A 20,891-nucleotide genomic window follows, 5' to 3' on the forward strand; every position below is an offset into this window, starting at 1 on the left:
AAAATGCACTCGAATTTTAAAAAAGCGACAAAATTATCTAACATTAAATATATATTTCTCAAAAAATACTTTAAAGATTAAATTTTGATACGATTTTTTGCAGGCATGATTAGAAAAATAAGATATTATTATTCTTAAAATTTGGTGATTTTTTGCTAAGTATATTTTTTTTTTTTTTGATTTTTTAAAAGTATTATTAGTTGTTAACAAAAAAGTCACAAAAAAAAATATACTTAATAAAAAATCACCAAATTTTAAGAATAAAAATATCTCATTTTTCAATCATGATTACAAAAAATTACATCAAAATTCTAAGACATCTTTTTAAAATATATATTTACTGTTGAATATTTTTGTAAAATTATTTGAGAGTTTTTTTGTCAATAATAAAATTCGAGTACACTTTTGTCAATAATAAAATTATTCGAATATATTTTTAGTAATTTATCCTAAATTTTTTAATTTTGACAAATACAAAATAACCTTAAAAAAACTGCTCCGCTAGCTATAAAAAAATACATAATCTTTTTTGTTCACGAAATGCAATACAATGGTCTCTTCAACAAGTTTTAACACACCTCCACACCGAGCCTATAATTCTTCACTAACATATTTGTTTATTCATTCTTCCATCCCCTCCAAAATCTTCAAATCGCAAAGCATTTCCTCACACCCCAAATAATAAAGCGTAGTACTTGGATTAAACCAACAATTGCAAACATGAAAAAGAAACCTAAAAGATAATCAAACGAACTTCTCAACAAGATCTCACCAGAAATCTCACCCGGCGGCATAACCATAAAGACGCCCATCAAGTAGGTAAGCAAGAGAGTCGTGACGGTGGTGCACATGCCAATCAATAACAGCCACACCGTGAATCTGTTTCTCAGAGAGAGTCCACTCACAAGTAAAAGACTCACACACAGTGATGCAACGAAACAAGTGGTATTGAATGCCAAGAAAAGAATATAGTAGACTCTTTCAGTTCGAGATAAAACTGCTCCTGCGTCTAGAAGATCCGTTGAATGGGGAACTGAACAGTGAAGTAGATTGATTCTATCGTTGAGCACGCCACCAGGTAGATTCAGAGCGGATTGAAAGGTGATAATTGCGATAATAGAAGCTATCAAACCCAGGCCTCCTCTCATGTCCTTCAACCATTCACTCCTATCATCATTTTTAAACCAATCAAAAATCTTACCGCATCCTGTCTTCGGTGCTGCCTGCTCACCATTCATATCGGTATAGATTGACTGAATTATTTCACTCATGATTATATAGTCGTTTTCAACCTAGAGGACGAGCAAGTAATGAAGAAGTTAATTATTTTATTGATATAATAATACATGATTAGTCTTTTATAAAACTCTTTTATACTATATAATTATTTAGATAGTACAGTTGAAAATATATATATATATATATATATTAAATGCTGTTGTGTGACTTTAATTTATAACAACACAGGGAATATAAAGTTAAATCTAGCTATAAACTAAGGCAAAGGTTATTTTTGTTGGTAGTTTTAAATTTGGGGGATTTTATTAAACTTTTTTTTTTTAAATAATAGATAAGTTATATATTCTTTATGATATGTTACATTTTAATTGGATATTTATTTTTAATCTAAGTTACTATCTTAATTATAGTAGGATCATTTTGTAATTAAATTATTATTTAAAATATGTAATTGTATAGTTTTTTAAAATATTTTTTTTTTGGTGACTTGGTTATATAGTTTTTTAAAATATTAAAAACTAAATTTATTTTTATTTTTAAAATTATTATTATTTAAAAGAATATCTCTCCTGATCATTTTGAAGTACATTTTTATTCCTTTATTCTTTTTTGATCACGTAGCTTCAGTCATTTTAATCATCATTGTCGTTGTCGTGACAAGAGGCGTAGTAGATGGGGTGGTGCTTTTTGTCACGACGACAACGATGCTTGGAAGGACCGAAGATGAAGAAAGAATAGAAGAGTGAAAATGTGTTTCAACTAACGGGAGAGGGATTTTGATATTTTAAGAAATTATATAATTATCTATTTTAAATGATAATTTAATTATAAAATAATTCAATTATAGTTAAAATAATGCTAATTAAAATGTGATACATCATAAAAGATAACTTACATGTTATTTTAAAAAAAATTGAATAGAATTCACCATTAGTGGTTTAGGGATGGTATTAGAAATATAATCATTAGTGTTACCTTTTCCTATCAACTTAACCTTTTGAGATGAGTGGTTTCGTGACATAATATCAGAAATCTAGATCCAAAAGATCAAGAGTTTGATTCTTGGTAAATTCTAAAATCAGCTTAAGACATTGTACAAATATTCCATTGGCTCGCTCTGTATATAAAAAATATTTATTAAATTAATCATATATATATATATATATATATATATATATATATATATATATATATATATAATTAAATATAAAAACAATCAAACCGCTAATAAATAAAATAATCAAACGTATTTATTGAAATATAATAATAATTTTTTATAAAATATTAAATACATATTTTTATATATAATGATTAATAGTGACTTATTCAATTTTTAATATACATTTAGTATTATTGGGAGAAAAAGAATATAATATATCTGTCTCCTTTTTAATTAAGAAAATTTGATAGTTTTAATTTTAGAAAGAAAAATGACCAATTATGACCTTTTTTTTGAAATTGTCTCGCTCTCTTGTCCTTCCTGTTTTCAGATTTTTTTTTTTTTTTTTATGAAAGATAAAGAGACTCGAATCTATAATTTTTTAGGTAAATATAAAAAAATTATATCATTTAAGTTATAATTTATTGGCTTCTTAAAACAAATAAAACATGCACTAATAATTCTATTCGTGAGTTTTGATACTCCGAATAATTAAAATATCCTAATATATAGTTTCTGGCTATATGAATTCTCATACCTTGTCTAGTCTTGCTTTGACTTGCTAAGTGTAAGCCTTTAAGCAAATGCCTGAGAGATGAATGTGTTTTTAGAAGACCACTAAGGCCGCACTTATTTATTGAGAATATTATACATAGAGGTACGTCCTTGTCCTTTTGATTTGTTTTATCATAGACGAATATTACATATTTAGATTTGATTTGATAAAATCTTTTAAAAAGATATTTGTATTTTTTAAAAATATAAATATTTTATTTTGTGTTTAATAAATTAAAAGATTTATATTTTATATTTACAATTTTAAAAATTAAGAGTGTTTTTAAATATATCTAAAAAATAAACTTTTTAAAATTAATTTATATTTATTAAAATTAAAAAATTTAATATAATTTTATATATTAATTAATATTTAAATTTAATTCTTATATTAATATTTATTATAGTATTTTTAAATTTTAAAAATTATTTTATTAAATATATTTATTGTTATTTATATTTATTATTAAAAACTATTTTTAATTTAATTTATTAAAAATGGTACAATTTTTAAATTTTTTTAAAAATTATTTTTTATAAATTATTTTAAAAAACATAAAAATTTTACTAAACCAAATTTTAGTTAGCGCTGTTTATCATGTGTTATAATAGGATTTTAATGATCTAATAATTATTTTTAAAAAAGTATAGTAATTGATAGGCTTGAATGTTAAGATGTGGCTAAAACTCGTTACACGGGGTGTTATTTAATTTTTTTATTTATATAAGTCAAAATCAAAATAAGAATCATATCATTGTTAACAAAACTTTTTTATTGCTTACGGTATATATTAACATTTAGGGTTGGCTAACCTGTGTCTCTGAAACACATGAAAAGATTATTCTACGTAAAATTTTTAAATTTTTTTAATAAATATAAAATAATTTTTTAAAAAACTTAATTTTTTTCATATTTTTAATAAAAATATTTTTAATTTAAAATTTTAATATTAATCTTTAGAATACAAATTAATTAAACTTTAATATAATTAGGTGAAAACTCATGTGCAGTCGACTTCACATGAAGTAGATAACTGAGAGTTGTTAGATAATTTGACTGATTTGATTAAATTTTCATCTAACGGTTCTCAACTATCAACTTTACATAAAGTCGACTGTACCTGAATTTTCACTATATAATTAACTTTAAAATGACAATTATCATAATATTTATAAAGTTAGACGATCAAGTATTTTTCGTACCAAATCCAACAAAATCATATCCAGATATTTATTTTATTTTTTAATGATGGTCGCCGTCGTTTTTTTCTTTTTCTTCTTTTTTTTTTGGATGATTTTTTTTTTCCTTCTCTTTCAATATTGTTAATTATCATCGTTGCTGTTGTTGTTGTTACCGTGCTCTTCTTCTTCTCTTGTATATGTTTAGCAAATTCGTACAAAAATTTAATTATATTTTGGTACACATCACAAAAATTTTAGTGCACAATATAAAAATTTTTTAAGAACTATATTTTTAAAATATTGACTCACCCAATTAACAAAATATATATATTCGATAAAATTATTAAACACAAGTTTTAAAACACAACACCAATTTTTAAAAGATGACTCATCCAACTAACAAAATATATATGCTCAACAAAATTACTAGGACAAAAATGTTTGAAAGACTACATATCTACATGTCAATAATATTAACTCATTTAACTAACGAAATACGTTTGTCGCAAAAATTTATATATTATGTATAAAATTTTTTGTATTATATCAATAATTTTAATATTTTTTAATAAAAATTTACATACTATATCGATAAAAAAATACGAAAAAAGAGAAAAAGCATGTGCATATACATATTGTGTGCATAAATTTTGCTGGACTCATGTGAACTTGGATAGATTTAATTACTAAAACTGTTTGTAATTGTACGTATAGCATCACGTTATAATATATAAATTTCAATTAGTTGAGGCAGTCAGTCATCTTTATTTTCTTTTGCTTTTTGGGTCCATGAGATATGTATACTCTCTAGCAACGATTCAGCATTCCCTGCAATAATGCAATCTTTGTAGAAAGTGGTGATGGAAGTGGGTAGGGTAAGATAGGGTTTGACTCTATCTGTAAGTTGAGATTTTTATATAAATTCAACCTTATTCTATTCGCAGGTTGAGAATATCCCAACCCTAATCCTACCCGCTCTTAACCCCCGAATATTCGACCTTACCTGCGAATTATAAAAAATATACAATATTATTATATAACTTGATGATAATTTAAAATAGAACTGATTTTTATTTTAAAAAAAAATTAAATTATCAATTAATAATTTTCTTTTAATGGCAAAGGATCTTTTGCATTTAGTGAGAGGTCTTTGATTTAACATCCATTTAAAACATATTTTTATATAAATATATAATATAAACATATATAGGTGCGGGTTAGTCGGGTAGGATTGAAGTTTAACCCACACTCTACCCAACCCACACGAGAATCCTACCTGCACCCTACTTTACTCGCTGTGAATCGAGTTGACAACCCTGTCCAAACGAATGGGATTGAATTGAGTACCTGCGGGTAAGATACATATTGCCACCCCTAAAAATGGCCGTGTTACCTAACGCAAAGTATTTAATGGAACTCTTAAAAAGAGTTTTATTAGATAAAATTGTCTAAATTATTTGTAAAACTCATTATGGTATTATTTATGAGCAACATTATTTATTATATTCTAAAATAAATTTAACGAGACTAATTCACAATATCTCCAAAATCCATGATGCATCATAAACAAAATTGAGAGTTTTTGATTCCACTAAAAAATATCCACTCACTTTAATTAGGAAATAATTCTTTTACCAAAAAAAAATCACTATTTTTTTTCGTTTAGACTTTAAAATTTATAATGAATATTATTTTGTAATTCTTTTTATATATTTTTAATATTAAATTTTATTAATCCATGTCACGATTTCATCTCTAAAACTAAGAAAATAATTTTTTGGTGTTTGTTCTCATATAGTGACTAATTTATACTTACTTTTATGATAAAAAAAAAAAGTAAAGTATATTTTTTGTTTTTAATATTTGTAATTTTTTTAAAAAATATTTTTAATATTTAATTTTATTCAATTTTATTCTTAATATTTTTAATTCATTCAATTTTGTCTTTAATGTTTTCAATTTGTTTTAAAATTATCGCTAAACATCTTCAACTTTGTCCCCAATATTTTAGATAGAGTTAACCTTTAAAGATAATTTTGATACAAACCGAAAACGTTGGGGATAAAATTAAATACAATTAAATGTTAGAGGTATTTTCGAAATAAATTAAAAATATTAGAGACAAAAAACATACTTTATCCTAAAAAAATAAATGAGAAAAAAACTGTCATATAAATTATATTTTCTAAAAAAATATTATATATATATATATTAAAATATTTTTATACATAATTATAAAAAATAAATATATTCTTATGATTAATTTTAAAAAATTAAATAATTTTCTTTTATGATCATGACCAAAATATTTTTTGCAATAAAAAAATAAAATCAAATAATTTTAATTTAATAATATCAAAAATTAAGGAAAAAAATCAAAATCAAAGAAACAGAGAAAAAATCTCCAATTATTCATGTGAAAAAAAGCAAATTCCAATTGCTCATATGAAAAAAATTCTAATTGTTCATCTCCTAACGATTGTCTATCAACGGCTTTGCTCTTGTTGTTGCATCGTCCGCGAGATGTGCAAGTTGCTTGCGCACAAGAGCATCTTGAAGCGGAAGTTCTACACCATCGTGGACATTGAGGATGTCAGCCGCGAGGAAGTGATCCTGCGCCACCTTCAGAGGAGCCCAGCTATCATGTCGCTTCGAGAGGCCTGCGAGAACGATAATACGGTTCATCTCGTCATGTGTAACACCCTACTACACAGAGTTTTACGCTTAAGTCGTAGAGCGGAGGTAGTGTGGTGTTACGGACCTCTAAACAGCAAAATAGATACATAATAGAGAAGAGGATAATATACTAGGAGCCTTGAAACAAAATGGTAAACAAAAAATCGCGAAAATTAAAAGCGCAACGCTTAACGGAAAGGATTACTTACGTGCTAAGAAACCTAATAGGAACATGATAAGGATAAGCAAAGGAATAAAGGAAAGCCAAGAAAACAGCATAACTAGCCCCTGATTCAGCCTGCGAAGCTAAGGCTGGCCGAAGGATACATATATACATATAAACATACATAAGTGTCCCCAAAATACAACAAAATATCAAAATAAACTCCTATCTCTCCCTCAACCTCTAAGAGGAGCAGCGTACATAAGTTACTTGGAGAGTAAGTTATATATATATATATATATATACACACACACACACACACACACACACACACGCACACACATATATACAAACAGAAACCAAAATACACCCAAGGACTACTTCGCTTCCCAGGATCCAGACGCCTAGCGAGGAGCCTCTCGACCTGCATCTAAAAAACAACAATACAATATGGAATGAGAACTGGAGGTTCTCAGCATGGTAAAAGTGCCACGCGTATAATAAATAAGGTCCTGAAAATGTCATAGGCAATCCTAAAACTCCGTTATTCAGTTATCCAACTTAAGTACTAAACAGAAGCCATAAACAAGGGTAGTGTTCTAAATCTACCTAACTTACTCAAGTTCAATCCTAACCTAACACCAAACCATTTCTCCGTTTCCTCCATCCCTCCATGATTCATAATGCAACAGAAACAAGCAACCAAGCAAGTTCACGTACAAATAATGAGCAGATAGTACAAATAGCAAGTATAACAGATAGCAGGTGATATATATATCAATTAGGCAAACCCAGGAAATACATAGCAATCAAAACAAACAAATGCATATGATGCATGCCTGTCCTATGGCTGATGGGGCCCATTTGTCGGTTATCCAGCTAACCCGACAAGTCCGAAAACCTTAGACTGTCCCCTGTCGTGCATCCCCAAGAGTCTATGCATAGAGTTCACATTCATTTATCATATAATCACTGAATGGGGGCTATCCATACCCGAGAATTTATACATGCCCGGTCACCTTTACGACATATTGTCAACAGAGTATCGAGATTCAACCTGGAACACGTGGTGGCGAGCCACGGTTTTTACCTAGGAAAACTCGTATCTCAGATATCATTATTCATAAGCCATGGCAATTATCATCAATACATCATCAAATATCAAGCCTTAGCGTTAAACTTCGTTAACATTCTTATTTTCTTCATAAAAACCACCATTTACAAATTTCTTCACCCTCAAGTTATCTTGTTTTCCTAGCTTCTTTTATCTACTGGACCTAGAACCATACTTTAAGCCTTAAAGGGAAGAAAATGGAGGTTTAGAAGTGGTAAATTAGTTTAAAAACAGTCAAAATCGGTTTTTGCAGCAGGCAGCATCCAGACATACGCGTAGGCCACGCGCACGCGTGGAGCGTACATCAAGTCACGCGTACGCGTGAGTCATGCGTACGCGTGAATATGAAAACATGCGTACGTATGCCTCTCACGCATGCGTCGGCAAAACTTCACGCCACGCGTACACGTGGATGAGCGTTTTTCCAAAAAATTTGGCAGAATGCCTTGCAAGCTTGCAGCAACCAATTTTGGCCATCCTAAACACAGATTTAAACACTAAACTTGCAACGTCTATAATTTTCTCTACAAAATTTCGTTTTCCACAAAGTTGATATCAATCAAAAGCTCTTAAAACCATCTTTTATTTGCAATAAATCACAACTCAATCCAAAGGCAAAATTTGTGGAGTAAATTATGGACTTCCAAAGTTCATCAAAAACTGGTTTTTAACCAATTCCCAACCAAAACTCATTTTCATCAACTTAAGCTTCTTACCATTAAAACTTGCATTATAATACCATATCAACCCAATTCATCAACAACCATTGCCAATATAACCTTGTTCATCAATAATTATCCATATTTACCTCATACATCAATAACCCTTCATTTGTTTATATCAACTCTTTACCTATACTAACCTTCACCATATATTTATCAACCTTCCATCAACATGTACCATTTAAATGCCATTAACATAAATCAACCCTTCATACACATTAATCCATTAACTTGACATAACAACTCTTTATTAACAAACACCAACCATAATCCATCAATATCAACATCAACACAACCCATTATAAGCAAGTCCAAAAGTATGAAATTAATAACCTCAATACTTCATAATTCCAATTTATGTTCATCAACAATTTATTCCAACAACATTACAAACTACTCATTAAATGCAATTAACAATTCAACTTATTCTATGGTTCCTCTAACTTAAGTTTTCACAACACCGTAAATATTAAACGTGCGAAACTTAAACCATACCTTGGCCGATCATTTAGTTCACCCAAGGCAGCCTCACAACACAAAATACAGCCCTTCCAAGCTCAATTAAAACAGCCCTAAACCAAGCTTTGATCACCAACAAGCCTTCAATTACTCCCAATTCAATTCCAATGCTTATATACCCACTTAATCTACACCTAATACATATACATGCTTCAATTTCAATTTTCCCATTATAAATACAAGATTGAGCTAGGGTTAGGGTGTTCTTACCTTACCCATATGTTCAATAGCTTGATCTCATAAGTCCCGGAAGCTAACTTGAACCTAGAACACAAAAATTGGACAAGATTCACTATAGGTTTTCAAGTTTACCAAAGAAAGAGAGATAGAGATTCTGAACCAAATATGAGACTTACAAGTAAAATTTTTCGGATAAAAAGGTAGAGCTCGATGCGCTGGACGCGTGGCCGCAAACGGTGCGGCGATTGGAGCCCGGACGGAGGAGTTATGGTGGATCAAAGGTTGTAAAGGTTGAGAACTCCTCCTCCCTTCCCCAATTCTGTTTGTGTTCGTTGCATGCAATGGGGAAGAAGGAGAGCTGCTGTTTTGTTTAAATGTTTCGGTCCGGTTGGACCCACAGGCCCGATTTGGGCCCCGATTCAACCGGTTCGGCCCTTCTGGTTCGATTTTGGGCCAAATTTTCGAAATGCCTATCAAAATTCTCGTTTCGACGAACTCTATCCTATTTTGACATTAGTTTTACATTTTTAGCTTTCCTAATTAAAATTCAATTTATCAACTAATTATTTATCGATTTTAGCGGGGTTTACATCCTACCCACCTAATTAGGAATTTTGTCCCCAAAATTCAGAGGGAGTTACCTGAAAAGAGGTGTGGGTAGTAGGGGTGTTCAAATCCAAACCGATCCAAATTAAACCGCTCATCCAATCCAATTCAAACCGAAAATCGATTAAAACCGCACTAATTCGGATTTGATTGGATGATATTTTTTGCAAACCGCTGGATCGGATCGGATTTCGGATCTAATTTTCATAACCGATCCAATCCAATCCAAACCGCACAATGTGCTATAATATTATTATTTTATTATATTTACAATTATACTTATAATATGTTTAATTTTTTATATATTTTTATATTATTCATATATTATTATTATTTAATAAATATTTTATGTTCAAAATGTTCTTTATTTATTTATTTTAACTAACCTATAATTTTATTTCTATTCTTATGTTATTATTGATTTTTTAAGATATTGTTGAGATTTATTATGTCATTGTTGATTATTTAAAATTTGATGTTGAGGCTTGGTATATGTATATAATTTTTTTAATTTATAAAACCGCAAATTCAATCCAATCCAAACCGCACCGCAAGTAAAATTAGTGTTCGGATCGGATAAATTTTTGACTTAAAACCGATCCAAACCGCACCGCGAATACCCCTAGTGGGTAGTCCTTCCACATCTCTGACTCAAGCTCCCAGGTATGTTCTTCAATACCAGCTCGACTCCAAGCTACTTTCACTAAAGAAACTTCCTTTCCGCGTAGACGCTTGATGCTGGTATCATCAATCCTAACCGGAGTTACTGAAAGCGTCAGATCTTCTCTCACTTAGAATGATTCTGGCTCAACGACATGACTAGGATCAAAAGTGTATTTGCAAAGCTGCGATACGTGAAACACATCATGCAGGTTCGAAAGATGTGGTGGTAACGTGATCCTATACGCCACTGGTCTAATTCTCTTCAGGATTTCAAACGGCCCAATGTAACGGGGATTTAACTTCTTGGTTTTGATGGACCTCCCTATTCCAGTGGTCGGAGTAACCTTCAGGAAGACGTGTTCTCCTTCCTCAAATTCTAAAGGCTTCCGTCTTCGGTCAGCATAGCTCTTCTGACGGCTTTGAGCTTCAAGCATTCGCTTCCGGATTCTCTTTATTTGCTCAGTGGTTTCACTTACCATTTTAGGTCCTATTAAGCTCTTTTCTCCTACTTCGTACCAGCATAATGGAGACTGACATTTTCTTCCATAAAAAGTCTTATATGGAGCCATTCCAATACTCGCATGATAGCTATTGTTATAAGCAAATTCTACCAGAGGCATATATCGATCCCAGCTCGCCGGTTAATCCAAAACACAAGCTCTTAACATGTCTTCCAAGGTTTGGATTGTTCTTTCTGATTGGCCATCCGTTTGAGGATGATAGGCAGTACTTAGGCTTAATTGAGTGCCAAAGGCTCGCTGAAAAGCACCCCAGAACCGTGATATAAAGCAAGGATCTCTATCCAATACAATGGTGGAAGGTATGCCATGTAACCTCACAATCTCATTTATGTATAAGCGCGCCAACTCCTCCATAGTACAACTTATCCGAATAGGCAGAAAATGAGCTGACTTGGTGAATCGGTCTATGACCACCCAAATAGCATCACAACCTGTCTGAGTCCCTGGTAAGTGAAGAACGAAACTCTCGCGTGATCTAGAATTTTCACAATAAATTCACGTTGTAAGTATAGCTTCTAGACCGATAAGAATTTCTTTCTTACAAAAATTTTGGTTGTCACAAGTAACAAACCCCTTAATAAATTGATAACCGAAGTATTTAAACCTCGGGTCGTCTTCTCAAGGAATTGCAGGGAGGTGTTCTTATTATTGGTTATGCAAAGGTATAACTTGGGGTTTTTAAAAGGTTTGAACAAGTAATTTAATTGACAAGAAAAATAAATTAATAATTAATAAAACTCTTGGCAAGGTATGAGAATTAGAAGTCCTATCCTAGTTATCCTTATCAACGGTAATGAGAATTGAGTTTTAATCCCACTTAGTTAAGTCAAGTAGACTAATTAATTTAATTCTCAAGTCCTAGTCAATCCCTGTGGGAAGACTAGCTTCAGAGCGATCCAAATCAATCAGTAATCTGCCAATTTCAATCACTGCTGAGTTTGACAACTCAAGTGTTACCAATTACTTAACCAAAGCCAAAAGGAAGAAAATATCTAAATTAAATTAAAAGTATCCATATAAATAAAGCTAAGCAAAGTCAAATCTGAAATACCTCAAATTATATTAAATAAAACATTCAAATCTAAACACAAAGAGTTCATAAACAAAATTTGAGAAAATAAATAAAAAGAATATTAAACCTGGAAATTGAGAAGAGATAATCCTAAATCCTTTAAGAGGAATCCTAATCCTAAATCCTAAGAGAGAGGAGAGAACCTCTCTCCCTAAAAACTACATCTAAATTATGAAAAGTGAATAATGGAAGACATGTTAATGAATGGATGCATTCCCCCACTTTATAGCCTCTAATCTGTATTTTCTGCGTCGAAAACTGGGTCAAAAATAGCCCAAAAATTACCGGGGCGATTTTTGGTATGTTCAGGTTGCGGAAAAGTGACGCGGAAGCGTCGTCCACGCGTTTGCGCGGATTGGGTTTTCGCCCGGTCACACATCCGTGTGATCCACGCGTTCACGTCGCCTGGCTTCGAAGCAGCTATGGCAAATTATATATTTTTGCGAAGCCCCAGACGTTAGCTTTCCAACGCAACTGGAACCGCATCATTTGGATCTCTGTAGCTCACGTTATGGTCAATTTAGTACCAAGAGGTCAGGCGGGACAGCTTTAGCAGTTCCTTCAGTTTCTTGTATTTCTTCCACTTTTGCATGCTTCCTTTCCATCCTCTAAACCATTCCTACCCTGTAATCTCTGAAAACATTTAACGCACGTATCACAGCATCGAATGGTAATAAGAGAGGGTTAATATTAGCAAATATAAGGCCAAAGAAGCATGTTTTCAATCATATCACAAAACCAGGAAGGAAAATGTAAAACATGCGAATTGTATGAATAAGTATGCAAAGACTTGATAAAAACTACTCAATTAAACACAATATAAACCATAAAATAGTGGTTTATTAGTAAGCCCAGTACAAAATCCATAGCAATGCTCTCCCATCTCCACTGTGGAATTTCCAAAGGTTGAAGGGACCCTACTGGTCTTTGGTGTTCAATCTTGACTTTCTGACAAGTTAGGCATTTAAAAACATGTAACGCCACATCATTTTTCATTCCTGGCCACCAGAACATCGTTTTTAAGTATTGGTACATCTTGGTGCTCCCAGGATGAATGGAGAACCCGCTCTTGTGAGCTTCCTCCAATATGCTCCGTCGCAAATCTCCGACATCTGGCACAATTATCCGGACCTTGAACCTCCACAACCCCTCTTTATCTTTTGACACTTTCCATTGCTTGTCTTTCTCAATCGTCAGCAAAATCTTATACAATTCTTGGTCATTCTGATGAGCCTTTTTCAGTTCAGCCTTGAAGTCACTTGAGATCTGTAACTGCTTAGGCATAAAGTCCCAAACTCCTCTCTGATTTCCAGTTTCAATCCTTGAAAGGCTCTCAACAACTCTTCCTCTCTTAGCATCATCCAAGTGGCACATAGGGATTTCCTACTCAAAGCATCTGCTACTACATTCGCCTTTTCCGGATGATAGTTCAGCTCGAAGTCATAATCCTTTAGGAGTTCTATCCACCTCCTCTGACGCATTTTCAATTCTTTTTGTTCAAACAAGTACTTCAAACTCTTATGGTCCGAGAAGACTTGAAATTTCACTCCATAGAGCTAATGCCTCCAAATCTTCAAGGCAAAGACAACGGTGGCAAGTTCCAAATCATGAGTTGGGTAGTTTCTTTCATGTGGGCTTAACTGACGTGAGGCATAAGCCACAACCTTATGATGCTGCATCAACACGCATCCTAAACCTTTCAAGGACGCATCACAGTACACCTCGAATGGTTCTCTCGGCTCAGGCAACGCTAATACAGGGGCGGTAGTCAATCTTTGCTTTAAGGCAAGGAAACTCTCCTCGCACTCGGGAGTCCATACAAAAGGAATATCCTTCCTGGTCAGCTTAGTCAAGGGAAAAGCGAGCTGTGAAAATCCTTTAATGAACCTCCGATAATAACCCGCCAAGCCTAAGAAACTCCTGATTTCCGTCACTGAAGTTGGCTGCTCCCAATTCATCACCGCCTCAACCTTAGCAGGATCCACTGCTATTTCTTGCTTGCTCACTCCATGACCAAGAAATTTCACCTCGAACTTCCAAAACTCACACTTGGATAGCTTGGCATACAACTTCCTATCCTTCAGAATTTGTAGCACTGTTCGCAAGTGTTCTGCATGCTCATCCTCAGTCTTAGAATAGATAAGAATGTCATCAATAAACACAATAACAAACTGATCCAGATATGGATGGAAAATTCTGTTCATGTAATCCATGAATATCGCCGGAGCATTAGTTAGTCCGAAGGACATCACAGTATATTCATAGTGACCATAGCGCGTTCTGAAGGCAGTTTTGGGAATATCCTCATTTCTGAACCTTATCTGGTGGTATCCAGATCGTAAATAAATCTTAGAGAACACACTGGCTCCCTGTAATTGGTCCATTAAGTCATCAATCCTTGGCAGCAGGTATTTACTCTTCACTGTAACCTTATTCAGCTGCCTATAGTCAACACATAAGTGCATACTTCCATCTTTCTTCTTCACCAGTAATACTGGCGCACCCCACGGAGATACACTTGGTCAGATAAAATTCTTACCCAACAGATCCTCCAGTTGAGACTTCAATTCGGCCATTTCTAGAGGCGACATCCTGTAAGGAGCACTCGAGATTAGTCCGGCCCCAAGTACTAAATCAATAGCAAAATCCACTTCTCGTTTTGGTGGAAATTCATCAATATCATCAGGGAATACCTCTGGAAACTCACACAGAACCGGGATTTATTCCAAGTTCTGATCATCACCTGAAACACCCGCAACTAACAACAATATTCCCTGACATTCGGCCCCAAAACAGTTTACCGTCATGGAATTCAGGTAGTATTTATTTACCACAACCGGCCCTTCAGTGTCTTCAGGCATGAAATACACCATTTTCGCAGAGCAATCTAGTAGAACGCGGTTCTTGGATAACTAGTCCAATCCCAGAATGAGATCAAGACCAGTCATCGGCAAACAAATTAAGTTATGCACAAAATCACGCCCTTGTATATGAAAAAGAACTTGGAGGCACCCTAACCTAGTCACCATAGCCTCATGGGTAGCATTATATACCTTTAAATCATATCCCAATACTACTATTTTCAATCCTAGCTCATCAGCCTTCTCAAATGCAATAAAAGTATGTGAAGCTTCAGAATCAAACAAAGCATTCAAAGTTTTACCCGCCATCTCACAGTTACCTCTGATCAGTGTCTCTGACCCCTCAGCGCCTACTGAAGAAGTAATGTATACTCTTCCTGGTTACTGCACTCTGCCTGTCTCATACCTCTTCTTCTCTGGGCAACTACTAGCCAAGTGTCCCGGCTGCCCACAGGAGTAACAGACTTCAGTCCCAAACCTGCATGGTCCTGAATGATACTTCCCACATCTGTGGCAACTCATATCCTGCTGTGGCTGCTTTCCCTGTCTCCTTCCCTGATTAGCACTAGTATTAAGCCTCCTGGAGTTGCCTTGCCCCTGATTGTTCTGAGGGACAAAGCCACCACGCTTGAACTGTCTGTCTCTGGGTGCAAAGTTTCTCCCTGTGGTCCTCTGGAATGGCATCCTCAAACTCCCTTTTTCTACTGCAGCCCTTCTAATACAATCCTCCGCCACCCTGCTCCTATTCACCAGCTCAGAAAACACTCGAATCTGCATAGGCGCCACAAAGGTCTGAATGTCACTCCTAATGCCTCCTTCATACTTTATACACTTCCACTCAGTAAAGTCCTCAGGAGTTCCCTGACAGATGCATGAGAACCGGCACAATTCCTCAAACTTACTGGTGTACTCAGTAATAGTCATCTGGCCCTGTTTAAGTTGAAGCACTTCGAGCTCTTTGGCATTTCTGACTGAGATGGGGAAATATTTCTTATAGAATTCCTCTCGGAATAACTCCCAAGAGATCACAATCCCATCAGGCTGCAGAATGCGCCTCATGCCCTGCCACCAGTGCTGAGCTTCACCATGCAACTGGTAGGTTCTAAACTCAACCCATTGTTCATCCGGAACCTGTTGAGCTTGTAATGCTCGCTCAATGGCCTGTATCCAGTTATCAGCATCGGTCGGATTCGAGGTCCCTCTGAAAGTTGGAGGGTGAACCTTCAAAAAGGAAGAGAGCGTCATTAGACCATTATCACAATTATTACCATTGTTCCCATTATTAATTTGGTTTCCCAGGGCTTCAGCTGTCGCTTGCATAGCTGCTGCCATATTGCCCAATGCAGCCATGAAGTCTATAGGGTCAGGAATATTCACTGATGCTTCCGGCATAGTATTGCCTATTCAGCCTCTACCTCGCCTGCGTCCGCGTCCGCGAGTAAACATCTGGTCCCTATACACACCAAACAAGTGATATCAAGTTGATCAGTCTCAATATCGCAAGTTCAGTGCTTTAAGTCCCAAATGCATGCTCATGAACATTTATGCCACATATATCAGTTAGATATCCTAATAGCACATAAACACATACACAGAGAATGCACAAAAGCACAATCAGTCTGTCCCCAGGCTCTATAGGAACGAACTGCTCTGATACCATAATGTAACACCCTACTACACAGAGTTTACGCTTAAGTCGTAGAACAGAGGTAGTGTGGTGTTACAGACCTCTAAACAGCAAAATAGATACATAATAGAGAAGAGGATAATATACTAGGAGCCTTGAAACGGTAAACAAAAAATTGCAAAAATTAAAAGCGCAACGCTCAACGAAAAGGGTTACTTGCGTGCTAAGAAACCTAATAGGAACATGATAAAGATAAGCAAAGGAATAAAGGAAAGCCAAAGAAACAGCATAACTAGCCACTGACTCAGCCTGCGAAGCTAAGGCTGGCCGAAGGATACATATATACATATAAACATACATAAGTGTCTCCAAAATACACCAAAATACCAAAGTAAACTCCTATCTCTCCTTCAACCTCTAAGAGGAGCAGCGTACATAAGTTACTTGGAGAGTAAGCTAAATATATATATATATATATATATATATACATATGTACAAACAAAAACCAAAATACACCCAAGGACTACTTTACTTCCCAGGATCCAGACGCCTAGCGAGGAGCCTCTCGACCTGCATCTGAAAAACAACAATATAATATGGAATGAGAACCGGAGGTTCTCAACATGGTAAAAGTGCCACGCGTATAATAAATAAGGTCCTGAGAATGACATAGGCAATCCTAGAACTCCGTTATTCAGTTATCCAACTTAAGTACTAAACAGAACCCATAAACAGGGGTAGGTGTTCTAAATCTACTTAACTTACTCAAGTTCAATCCTAACCTAACACCAAACCATTTCTCTGTTTCTTCCATCCCTCCATCATTCATAATACAACAGAAACAACCAACCAAACAAGTTCACGCACAAATAATGAGCAGATAGTACAAATAGCAAGTATAACAGATAGCATGTTATATATATATATATATATATATATATATATATATATATATATATATATATATATATATATATATATATATATATATATATATATCAATTAGGCAAACCCAGGAAATGCATAGCAATCAAAACAAACAAATGCATATGATGCATGCCTGTTCTATGGCTGATGAGGCCCATCTGTTCGTTATCCAGCCAACCCGACAAGTCCGAAAACCTTAGACTGTCCTCCGTCGCACATCCCCAAGAGTCTATGCATAGAGTTCATATTCAATCATCATATAATCACTCAATGGGGGCTATCCATACCTGAGAATTTATACGTTTCCGGTCACCCTTACGATGTAGGGTCAACAGAGTATCGAGATTCAACCTGAAACACGTGGTGGCGAGCCACGGTTTTTACCCAGAGAAACTCGTATCTCAGATATCATTATTCATAAGCCATGGCAATTATCATCAATACATCATCAAATATCAAGCCTTAGCGTTAAACTTCGTTAACATTCTTATTTTCTTCATAAAAACCACCATTTACAACTTTCTTCACCCTCAAGTTATCTTGTTTTCCTAGTTTCTTTTATCTACTGGACCTAGAACCATACTTTAAGCCTTAAAGGGAAGAAAATGGAGGTTTAGAAGTGGTAAATTGGTTTAAAAATAGTCAAAATCGGTTTTTGCAGTAGGCAGCATCCACGCGTGCGCGTAGGCCACGCGCACGCGTGGAGCGTACATCAAGTCACGCGTACGCGTGAGTCATGCGTACGCGTGAATATGAAAACATGCATACGCATGCCTCTCGCGCATGCGTCGCCAAAACTTCACGCTACGCGTACGTGTGGATGAGCGTTTTTCCAAAAAATTTGGCAGAATGCCTTGCAAGCTTGCAGCAACCAATTTTGGCCATCCTAAACACAAGTTTAAACACTAAACTTGCAACGTCCATAACTTTCTCTACAAAATTTTGTTTTCCACAAAGTTGATATCAATCAAAAGCTCTTAAAACCATCTTTTATTTGCAATAAATCACAACTCAATCCAAAATTTGTGGAGTAAATTATGGACTTCCAAAGTTCATCAAAAATTGGTTTTTAACCAATTCCCAACCAAAACTCATTTTCATCAACTTAAGCTTCTTACCATTAAAACTTGCATTATAATACCATATCAACCCAATTCATCAACAACCAATGCCATTATAACCTTGTTCATCAATAATTATCTACATTTACCTCATACATCAATAACCCTTCATTTGTTTATATCAACTCTTCACCTATACCAACCTTCATCATATATTTATCAACCTTCCATCAACATGTACCAATTAAATGCCATTAACATAAATCAACCCTTCACACACATTAATCCATCAACTTGACATAACAACTCTTTATTAACAAACACCAACCATAATCCATCAATATCAACATCAACACAACCCATTATAAGCAAGTCCAAAAGCATGAAATTAATAACCTCAATACCTCATAATTCCAATTTATGTTCATCAACAATTTATTCCAACAACATTACAAACTACTCATTAAATGCAATTAACAATTCAACTTATCCTATGGTTCCTCTAACCTAAGTTTTCACAACACCGTAAATATTAAACGTGCGAAACTTAAACCATACCTTGGCCGATCACTTAGTTCACCCAAGGCAGCCTCACAACACAAAATACAGCCCCTCCAAGCTCAATTAAAACAGCCCCAAACCAAGCTTTGATCACCAACAAGCCTCCAATTACTCCCAATTCAATTCCAATGCTTATATACCCACTTAATCTACACCTAATACATATACATGTTCTAATTTCAGTTTTTTCATTATAAATACAAGATTGAGCTAGGGTTAGGGTGTTCTTACCATACTCGTATGCTCAACAGCTTGAGCCCATAAGTCCTGGAAGCTAACTTGAACCTAGAACACAAAAATTAGACAAGATTCACTATAGGTTTTCAAGTTTACCAAAGAAAGAGGGATAGAGATTCTGAACTAAATATGAGGCTTACCAGTGAAATTTTTCGGATAAAAAGGTAGAGCTTGACGCGCTGGACGCGTGGCTGCAAACGGTGTGGCGATTGGAGCCCGGACGGAGGAGTTATGGTGGATCAAAGGTTGTGAGGGTTGAGAGCTCCTCCTCCCTTCCCCAATTCTATTTGTGTTCTCTGCATGCAATGGGGAAGAAGGAGAGCTACTGTTTTGTTTAAATGTTTGGGTCCAGTTGGACCCACGGGACCGGTTTGGGCCCCAGTTCAACCGGTTCAGCCCTTCCGGTCCAATTTTGGGCCAAATTTTCGAAATTGGTATTAAAATTCTCGTTTCGACGAGCTCTATCCTATTTTGACATTAGTTTTTTATTTTTAGCTTTCCTAATTAAAATTCAATTTATCAACTAATTATTTACCGATTTTAGCGGGGTTTACATCATGAATCTCTGTGAGACCGGCAAGCTCTTTAACTGCGTCATTACTAAGGGCATTACGTGTAAACCCTATGTAATTTGTAAATAATTAACTAATAAATTAATTATTAATCAAAAAAATAAAAAAAAAATAAATTTTATAGTTTAATGAAGTAGAAATAATTAAAATATGAGTTTTGACACTAATTTTAAAGATTTTGGCCTAAAATCGGACCAACATACCGAATCGGTTGAACCAGCACAAACCGGGCCCAAGAACCCACTGCTCACTTATATAAAACCCTTTTTCCATTCTTCTCGACAATCAGGATTGCAAAGAGAGGAAAAGAAAAAAGAGCGTGATTTGGGAATACGGAGACGGTATTCACCATAAACTTTCGTCGCCCGTAATTTTCAATCTGGAATTCCGATTGACGAGCCGTCAGTGACTACGTGTTTGTCTCGGAATTCTCTTCAATTCTATCATAACAAAGTGGTAAGAAATTGGCATTTCTCTTCCAGTTCTACCTCTCCCTAATTTCATGATTTTAGGGTTTGAGTATTGAGAAATTGAATGATTTTGTTGGTTTATGTGAACTCTACCAGCGGATAATCACTGAGTTTTGTCCAATAGATCCGTGGGTAAGGTAAGAAACTATTAAACCCTTGTGAATCATTGAATTAGTGAATTCTATGATGATTATAGAGACATTG

The 20,891-nt window shown here is 34.4% G+C and overlaps 1 long non-coding RNA gene across 2 annotated transcripts; it reads right to left on the bottom strand.

Annotated features, from left to right (window-relative positions):
* Window positions 1–506: 506 nt before the first annotated feature.
* On the bottom strand, window positions 507–3,022 carry LOC112777046 (uncharacterized). Of its 2 annotated transcripts, XR_011877927.1 has the most exons (3): window positions 2,937–3,004; window positions 2,215–2,356; window positions 507–1,292 (listed from the first exon to the last, which is right to left on the bottom strand). It is a non-coding gene; the product is annotated as an uncharacterized lncRNA (long non-coding RNA). The 2 variants fall into 2 exon arrangements; XR_003190282.2 differs by lacking the exon at window positions 2,215–2,356 and having other exon boundaries at window positions 2,937–3,022.
* Window positions 3,023–20,891: the final 17,869 nt, after the last annotated feature.

The sequence above is a fragment of the Arachis hypogaea genome, chromosome 19 (genome assembly GCF_003086295.3).
Source record: "Arachis hypogaea cultivar Tifrunner chromosome 19, arahy.Tifrunner.gnm2.J5K5, whole genome shotgun sequence".
NCBI lineage: Eukaryota > Viridiplantae > Streptophyta > Magnoliopsida > Fabales > Fabaceae > Arachis > Arachis hypogaea.